Here is a 9,113-nt window from a genome sequence, read left to right as displayed (position 1 = left end):
CATCAATGGTTCTTTCACAGAAAGCTCCTTACATACCTAAAGGTTTACTTTTGGGCATGCCTAGAAGCGCTCACTCTTCGCAGTGCTGATAAACTCAATGCTCTGGTCAGACCTTAATCCCCGCTGGATTCACAAGTATTCCTCTGCCTACCACATTGCCTAGGATAGATGTTCATCATCTAATTAGGTTCCTTACAAAATACGGAGTTGGAAGGTGGGATGGTAGCGTACCATGGTGTTTTGAGCTCCCACAAAAGATATCCAAGATACCCCTACCTTAGTGACTAACTAGCAGCAATTGTACATTGATCAACACATCATCCTTCTCCCTGCGGCCTCCATTTCTTTCCACCTTCTCTTCAAGTATTGCAATAAAAATTACAACCCACAAGTCGTAAATAGAACCTGTTCATTCCGTTTAGATAACTGGAAGAACGTGGTGCTCTGTGAGCAGTGCAATTTATGAAGCCGGTTTCAGTACGCGTAGGGAAATCCCCGAGACTCATACACCTCAGCAAAGCTAGATTTTTTTCCCTTTCCTCACAAATGTCTCCTTTGACCTCAACTTTACACATAATATTTTTACGTCTCTGCACATCTCCAAATCTCCCTGCTCTCCTGTAGAGCCAAACTCTGCCATTATTCTCTAACTGCTGGCTGGCTCAGAGGCAGTCTCTTCTTATTTCTGAGCTATTTATGAGTTAATTGGGTGCCACAATGTTTTGCTGGGTATTTTTCTAAATGGCTCTTTGTTACTCTGACATTAATAATCATGACAATTGACAGTTTTTTATGGGAAATGCCCCGGTTTTCCATTAAGAGGCTTTTGGTTATGCCAGAGCAGTACACCTGGCAACAACGGATATGTTGAACACTGTTCCGTACAGTCACGCCTGTGAAAGCTGCTGCGATACTGCAGGAATGTCAGTATTTTCAACAGGATGCAACATATATATTTATATACGCAGAGATTATAAAATAAATGTAGAGAACCCTTAAAAACATTCTGAGCACAAAACAACAGTTTTCAGCATTAAAAACACAAGTATTTACCACAGTTAAGATACCCGTAGTGTCTTAAATAGAACCATTATTCTACATTCCAACTATTGAGACATACTGCAGTATCCAATATGCCAGAGCACTGTAACTGTTAGTAAATGATGACTTTTTAATGGGAAACCCTGTACATGTTAAAAATATGATACTCTCCCTAATCCTATGTAACTAAAGATATCTTATGCAGATCATGAAGATTTAGAAACCTCTGAAAAACAGATGTGCCAAGCAACCCACTAAAAGCAAGCATATATTGAATTTATTTATTAATTTATACAGTGCCCATCTCAAAGCAGAGTCTGGAATCCTGTACAGAATAAACAAAAATTAAACCAAACTGGGCTCAGAGCCAAGAGAAATCAGCCGCACCAATAAAAGTGGGGGAGGGTGAAAGAAAACTATTCTAAAAAGATATATACGTGTCTCCGGATACTGTGCTATCTTACTGGACACATCATAATATCAATACTGGAAGTAACAGAATTACAATTTACAGCAAGGATAGAAATATTCGAGGGGAAAAAAAAAAAGAGAGTAATTATGACAGACTTAATTTACAGCTATTGAAAGCCACAGTACAGAGGCAATTACAGTGGAGGAAACACAAACTGTGAATTTTGAATGAAGATTGAGTATATATACTGTCACGCAACACCTATAAGGTTTCAGCTCTAACTATTGATCATATTGCATTTTTTTCTTTGTTTGCAATATGCAAATAATAATAAAACATTGCAAATACCATGTGAGGTCTTTCTGGTGGGTATTCCCTCAAATATATGAACTCTTATTCTATCACTGTCCTCCTTCCCATATTTTATTTATAACACATCAGGGTTTTTAGTCCTTTTTAAAATTTTGATGACTTAGATGAATAATGATGAGGTAGCTGCCTAAATACAGAGCTACTACGAAGAAATGCCTCTGAGATCTAGAGAGAGAAGACAATGAAGAAGCACATTTTATTTTCAAAAGGCACAAAGACGAGGCCACGCAATTAAAATGGCTTTCGGCTGCGTATCCTCCACTGATATTGACTCTTTTTTAATTATTATGTTAGTTTACCCCTATCACTGGGGCTGAGCTTTACAACCACTTTTTTCCTGACATTCTCTCTCTCAGGACAGCCCAGTATCAGCCCTTTTTGTGACACACGGAATTTCACATGTTTATTCACTGAAGACATTTTCAGTGACTCCCCTGCTCTCCAACTCACCTACTCAGTTTTTCAGAGTCTCTGCCAAAACAATCCTCTCCTTATGAAACTAATGAAAACTTTAGCAACAGGTTCAGATTCCCTCACCATAGAACAAGATTTCAGAATCAGGTTTAACACCCAAATCCTGATCACAGAAAACCATAAGACTTTTTCTTCATCACTTAGTGCTTTTGAACTATTTATAAATAGGTGAAGTTTTACTCAATGTGAGTGGTACAGTAATAGTACCAAAAATATCAATGCTACTGACACTGAGCCCTCGAGAAAATCTAAACACAGCTGAGACATGAAAAAAGGTATATGCTATAAATAGTTGCAAAGGATGGATAGTAATCAATAATGTGTGGGCCTAACTCAGTTAATTCATTTTGAATTGCATATAATATTAATACACTGAGAAACATTATTCTGGAAAAGAGATAATGGCTTAAAATACATAATTTTAAAAATATTGTTTTCAATGTCTTTCTACTTCATTTAGCATTTTGAAAATTGCTAGCTAAATTCTGTAACAGTATCACTAATTAATCTCTTATAAATATAATATAAAGGAACATGCTATCCTAGCTATCTTCTTAATAATTATTATAAAAATATATTTCAAATTATTGGATTAATTCAAAATCCTTGACACTATTGCACAAAGCCCTCAGAATTAACATTATATCTGGTTTAATATATATATATATATATCTTTATCTAAATATTTATTTCAAACACTAAGGTTGCTTCCTTATTTACATGTTACGTTTTCAGGAGAGGAAGCTTCCCCTCATGCCTCTCCAGGTAGGCATCTGCATATTCAGGAGAAGCGGACAGAAGTATTCATACACACGCACAAACCATTTTTCCAGGGAAAGCTTAGCAGAACATGTCTAACTCCTATGATTAAAAAACATTTTCCCTTTCATTTTACTAGGAATCTCTTATCGATTTAGATCATAGCTGAATCAACTTTATCAGAGATGAAGCTGTTCGTACTTCTAATTATAACACACGATTTTCATTTGCCCTGTACTCTAAGTAACTATAATAGATCAGGATACAATTTTCTCTCCCGGTTGTTTACCTCCAGGTGATTACCATTTTCTGAAAGTTTCAGCCAAAACAGCTCATTCCAAAACACGGCAAAGAGAATACAGGAGGCTTTGCCAGGGTTACTAAATTCTGGCATCTCATTCCCTTAAAGGTTTTTGTGCTCCCAAACTTGAGGGCAAAGGTACAAAAAACAGAGGCAGGGAGGGAAGCTGGAATTGTAAAAGAGGGAAAGTAATGAAGGAAAAGGTCTGAGGGCCAACCCTCTTCAATAAATTAAGTTAGGCAAGTCCAAAACTGGAGAAGAAAAAGAAAAAAAAGAAAACCCCAAGATGTACCAAACCAACTCTCCAATACTTTGTAGCCACTTACAGAGCTATAGCATGGAGCTCCAGCAATGCTCTCACAAAATCACGGCATCACTTAGGTTGGAAATGACCTTGGTGGGTCTCCAATCCAATCTCTTGCTCAAAGCACGGTCAACCCAGAATTCAGATCAGGTTTCTCAGGGCTTTGTTCACTTGGGTCTTGAAAACCTCCAAAAGCTGGAGACTACACAACCCCTCTGGTCCTCTGTCCCAAAGCATGATTACCCCCTTAGTGAATGTGTTTTTCCCTGTATCCAGGCAGATTCTCTCTCTCCAGTTTCAATTTGAGCATTACCTTTGTCCTGCCACTGTGGACCTCAGTGTGTTCTCGGTCACCTCCTCTTTTGTCTTGGAAGGTTTGGAAACAATGCCAAGACCAGACAAGCTGCCATGGAGAAAATAAGGACATTAAAACTGGATTACCACAGAGACTGAGAGCAGGAATTAGATGAGATAAAGTGCAGTGGGAGCACTCTGGTAAACAGCTCGGATGGAAACAGAGGGAATGAGCGCGGGAATTGGGAGTAACACACAAATTCTGTAACTTATGTGTTCCAGAAACTTTGGGCTACACACGCGCTTTTGACCACATTTGTAAGCAGATAGTCTGAGCGCAGTGCCTCATCCTGGGCAAGGAAAGGCAGTGGAAATTTTAGATTTAATTGGATGTGTGCCATAACTTCTTATATTACAAATCAGAGATACTAGCAGTTCCTCATTTCACAGAAACACTGTGATAAATTAACATTTGTGATGCATGACGAACACCACAGGAAAGTTCACAAAGAAGGGTTAATGTCTTGAAAGCAGAATGTGAACAGGGTACAGATAATATGGCCTGAGATCACACCTTAACTAAGGAAGGCAAAAAGAATGAATAACTTCTCACTCAACAGTATTTATTTCTATGTGCTAAGGGGGGTTTGGTCCCACAGAAACAAACAGTGCTCTGACCATGTAGTTAGCATTGCATCACTGTAAGTACAGACAAGGGAGGTGAATTAAGGCTACTAACTTAATTCTTACCTTAATTAGGTATTTACTAACTTTGTAACTTTAAGATGTTCTTTAAATGCAGTTTTCTGTATGTAATAAAAAAGCATGTACCTATTTAACTGGTTTTGATGCAAGAGAACAACTGACAAATTAGAAGCACGCAGTCATGAAAAGCCAATGGCATGCCAGCTGTGATGACTGCTGTGGTATTTGCCGTAGTTTACAGGTCTGAATTGTTATTTATTAACATTAATTCCCAAACGTGCGACCATTTTTTCAGGCACTTTCTGAGGTCGGCTATTGTACAAGTAGCTTAAACTCTGTTTTCATATGGAGCCTGTTCAAAATCTCATTACTGAAAATGGGAACGGTTCAACCGATGTGGATTGAAATCAATGGATTTTGCAAGAACATCCATATTTCTGAATGCATAAGCTACAACTCAGCTAGGTACTTAGGTATGTGCATACTAATTGCATACCAATATTCCTTTTGGTATCACTGAGATTACCAATGTCCTTGAAATGAATCATACACATATCTGTAATGCCAAGTAAGAGCTCGCACTAAACTTAAAGAAGGGACAGGGAAGATCAGGAATATGGTAAGAAACAGATATGTTCTTACCTTACAGGCAATGCAAACAGAAGAAAGGATAGAGAAGAGTATTAGTCAACAGTCAGGGAAAGCGTTCAAGAACACATATTCAAGATGCACACAAAGCCTATAGAAAGTTTTTCATTCCCTTTTCCCCCAAAGATTCACCAAGAATTTTTGTGCTCCTAGAACTTGCAGCTCAGTGGCACATGGGATCTTGCCTTTTACGCAACATATTTAGAATAATTCAGTATCAGATTACACTCCTCAATGAAGTTCAAAGCAGTGGAATAGAGGATCTGAGATTTGTCTATTGCTTGTTCGGTACAGAAGAATAGTGCACCATTTAACTCATGTTCTGTACCAGACAATATCATGGGAAAGTGAGTTCTAGTTTATACAGCAGCCTATGCATAAGCAGAGCTGAATTAATTTTGACCAATGATGTAGCAAATGTGTCAATATAATCCATTGTATAAATGTTGGGACCAAGTCTGCAAAACCTCATTCACGTGACTAATCCCACCAATACAGTCTAGATTAAAGGATACACATAAAACCCCAGCAGAGTTAGGGTTTTGAGCTCATCATTTTAGAGAGAGATAACGTTCATCTAAACATCCGAACTTCTGGGGCACTCATTAGAATCAAAGTGCAAAGCTCTTCAGGTTTGACCATTAACATGCTGGCACGTAACACTCTCTGAAGTAATCAAGCTCTTTTTCAGAATTATATGATCATCCCTGTGTATACCCCAGCTTCTTAAAATTTTCAAAAGCTTTCCAGCGTTTGATTTACTACTTTTCCGGGGTTTATCAACTGCTTTTAGTTTCTTGGCATACTCCCAAACTCATCTGGGTAGTAGCATGAACCCAGTGATCTTGGCATCTAGAATTCTCTCTTAAAAAGCCAAATACTTTTCTTACCGTTATGATCAGCTCAAGCTTTCAATACACACAATTGTTCTCTCCTGCAGTGTATACACACACACTCACACACCCCCCGAGAAATAACCATTCTCAGCCCAGCACACACACAGATCACCCGATTGCATTTTGTCTGCTGTGTCACACTTCACTGTTTCAAAACCAGTTTCCTCTATACAATGGTAATTGGAAATGGCCTTCGCCAGCCTCTCAAGAACACAATTATATGATATAATGATATCCGAGAATTAGCAAGACACCGTATCACCTTGTTTATCCATAAGTAACAGGGTATGATGAATGAGAAAACCTGATCCTAGCTAATGCCTTTCTGACCACCAAAATTCACTAAATGGATGATCCTAATTGCTTCCTAGTGCTCCTGAAATACCATATTCACAAAACTTTCCTCATATAATCTATATAGATAGTCCCATTTAAAAATAAAATCCATCTGCGTATGCTTCAGGCCTTACTTTAATGAAATTCTACCCTTATTGTAGATATGGCCACACAGAAACCATGGAAGTGACATTACAGACCAGGATTTTCGCTTATGTAAAATGCTGTTTTAAGGAAAAACTGACGTTTTACTAAAGTGATCAACCTTGAACTTATTGATAGGTAATAACACTAATCTCTCCTTTGCCAAACCCTAGGGATCGCGCAACTGTTTAATCTTGCATAAGTTTTCATTGAACTAATTTTTAGATGATTCAGAATAATCACAAACCTTATTTAACACAGGACACATCTTTGCTCTTTTGCCTTTCTCTGTTACACTTTATTTTTGGGGAAAAAATAAAAATTTTAAAAACTTTCCCATCCTAAAATGCACATGCTATTTGGAGCTAAGACCCATGCTAAAAGGCATTATAGATATTAATTTATTAATTGCTTCAACTGACAGAGAAACCAAGTAGCTTGAGGTTTCCCAACCCTGATGAGATCTCCTGTGCCCCGTGGCGAGTTACCAAAACAAACTCACGGTAAGTTGGAATTTGCGCCAGTGGTGCACAGGCACAGAAGCACCAGTTTTCGTGAAGACGGGTCGTGTGAGTAAATCCACTGCCCCAGTCGTTTTGCTGCTTAACCTGTTCTTCCTTGCAAGGGTGAAGCCTGCTGCTCTCCCGTGCCTTCAGCGCACTTGGAACTACAACTCTGCTGCATAACGAACGTGCCTGTCGCTGCCAAGGTTCGGAAAACATTTGGGCACAGGTGTCGGTTCCCTGTCAGCCTCCAGGGCCAATAAATGGAATCTCTGCAATGTAAATTGAGACAATACATTCACAAAGTCATTATGTTTTCCCAGAACATGCTAAGCTCCAAAATAAATGCATTTCAAGCCTTATAACACCCCCGTATTCATAAGGCTCATTACTGGTTTTAATTTTGTTTGCTGCTTATTTACTGTTTACTCTCTTCCTTTACTGCCCTGGTGAAATTGCTGTTAATTGATACCCCAAATGCAAGGAGACAAAAAAAGGAACACAGTTCCAGAAATGCTTGGTCCCTAACTAATCCCGCCATAGACTCACTGCTGCCAAGATGGCACCGCATTAAAAGGTTAAAAGAACTTCTTCCAAATTTCTGTATCCTCTTTAATCTCTCTTGTCAATCTTTTAAAGTGGCTTTTTGGCAGTGAAAGTAGCCATCTCTATCCTGTGACAAAATACTTTTGACAGAAGAGATGACCTTACAAGCAAAATTATGGTATCTCTCTAATGACTGCAGCTGTCTTAGCATGATTTTCATAGAAACAAAGTCCCTCTGAAGAATGAGAAATACTACAACTTTTCCCTACCAAAAAAATTTCTATCCCCCAAGCAGTAGGATAATCAGCAGACTCATACATCAGCTTTTCAGGGGCCCTTCCCCACAATTCTTTAGCGATTTTTGAATAGCTTTCCCCAGGGATACACAGTCCCGCTCCCCACGTGTGGCACAGGCGCTTCGCTTGGTTTTGTTGTTGTCGATGAATCATATTCGACTTACGTGGAAAAATCTCTGCTGTCCCTTGAAAATCCCACTGACCATCGCTCAGGCCGCTTGCTTACCCGGTACCACCTGTGTCTGCCTCCGTCGATAGTGGCACCAGCTCACACCTGTCTGCCTACACAGATGTCGGCTTTGTGCTCTCAGAGCACTTCAACAAACCCGGGCTGTTCCATGCGTAATTTCGTGCGGTTGAACCCCCGTATCTTACGATGGCTTAAAAACTGCTTGTCTAGGCAAAGTTATCTGCAAATTCTCATAGGTTTTGGTGCATGCTGCATTGTGAAGCTATGCTTTTAATGTTTGCATTCATTTCAGTTCAGAGTCATTCTACTGCACGATATTGCAAAAAACCCTCTATGACTGGCAAAATTATGCAGTAAAACAAGTACAATCAGCTGATAACAATAAAGAATGGTGCACGATTGTTCATTTCCTTAGCAAGAAAACAATCAATTTAGCAAAGCAACAAAATCAATGAAATATCAGCCATTCCCCAGCCACTGCTTGCTTTCTCCCATCTGAACTCTGGATCCTTTCGTTCTGTGATGGCATAAACGACAACAGGAAGATTGGAAACAATGGTCGCAGTGCTCCTTCACCTTTCTCCCTGGAGCAAGAGCAGCAGAGAGGATTTCTAAGGGTAAAGGCACAGAGAAAACATACACTCCACTGTTTCAAGGAAATTTAAAGTTGAACAGCACACAGATTGGGGTTTGATACTGAATTTATCCAGAGACAGTGGGAAGAAACAAACTCTTTGTGCTGTACCGGGCAGCAGTCTGAGACAATTAGCACAACTCACAAAACTCTCTATAGCATATGAAATAATAATTGACTGCTGAGTTATGATAGCATTTTTAGCTTTGTGAGTGAAGACATTAAGTTGCAAAACTGTGATTTCTTTTGCCTATCAGA

Source organism: Grus americana, chromosome 13 (assembly GCF_028858705.1).
Source record: "Grus americana isolate bGruAme1 chromosome 13, bGruAme1.mat, whole genome shotgun sequence".
NCBI lineage: Eukaryota > Metazoa > Chordata > Aves > Gruiformes > Gruidae > Grus > Grus americana.
Note: the sequence above shows the minus strand (reverse complement) of the source record.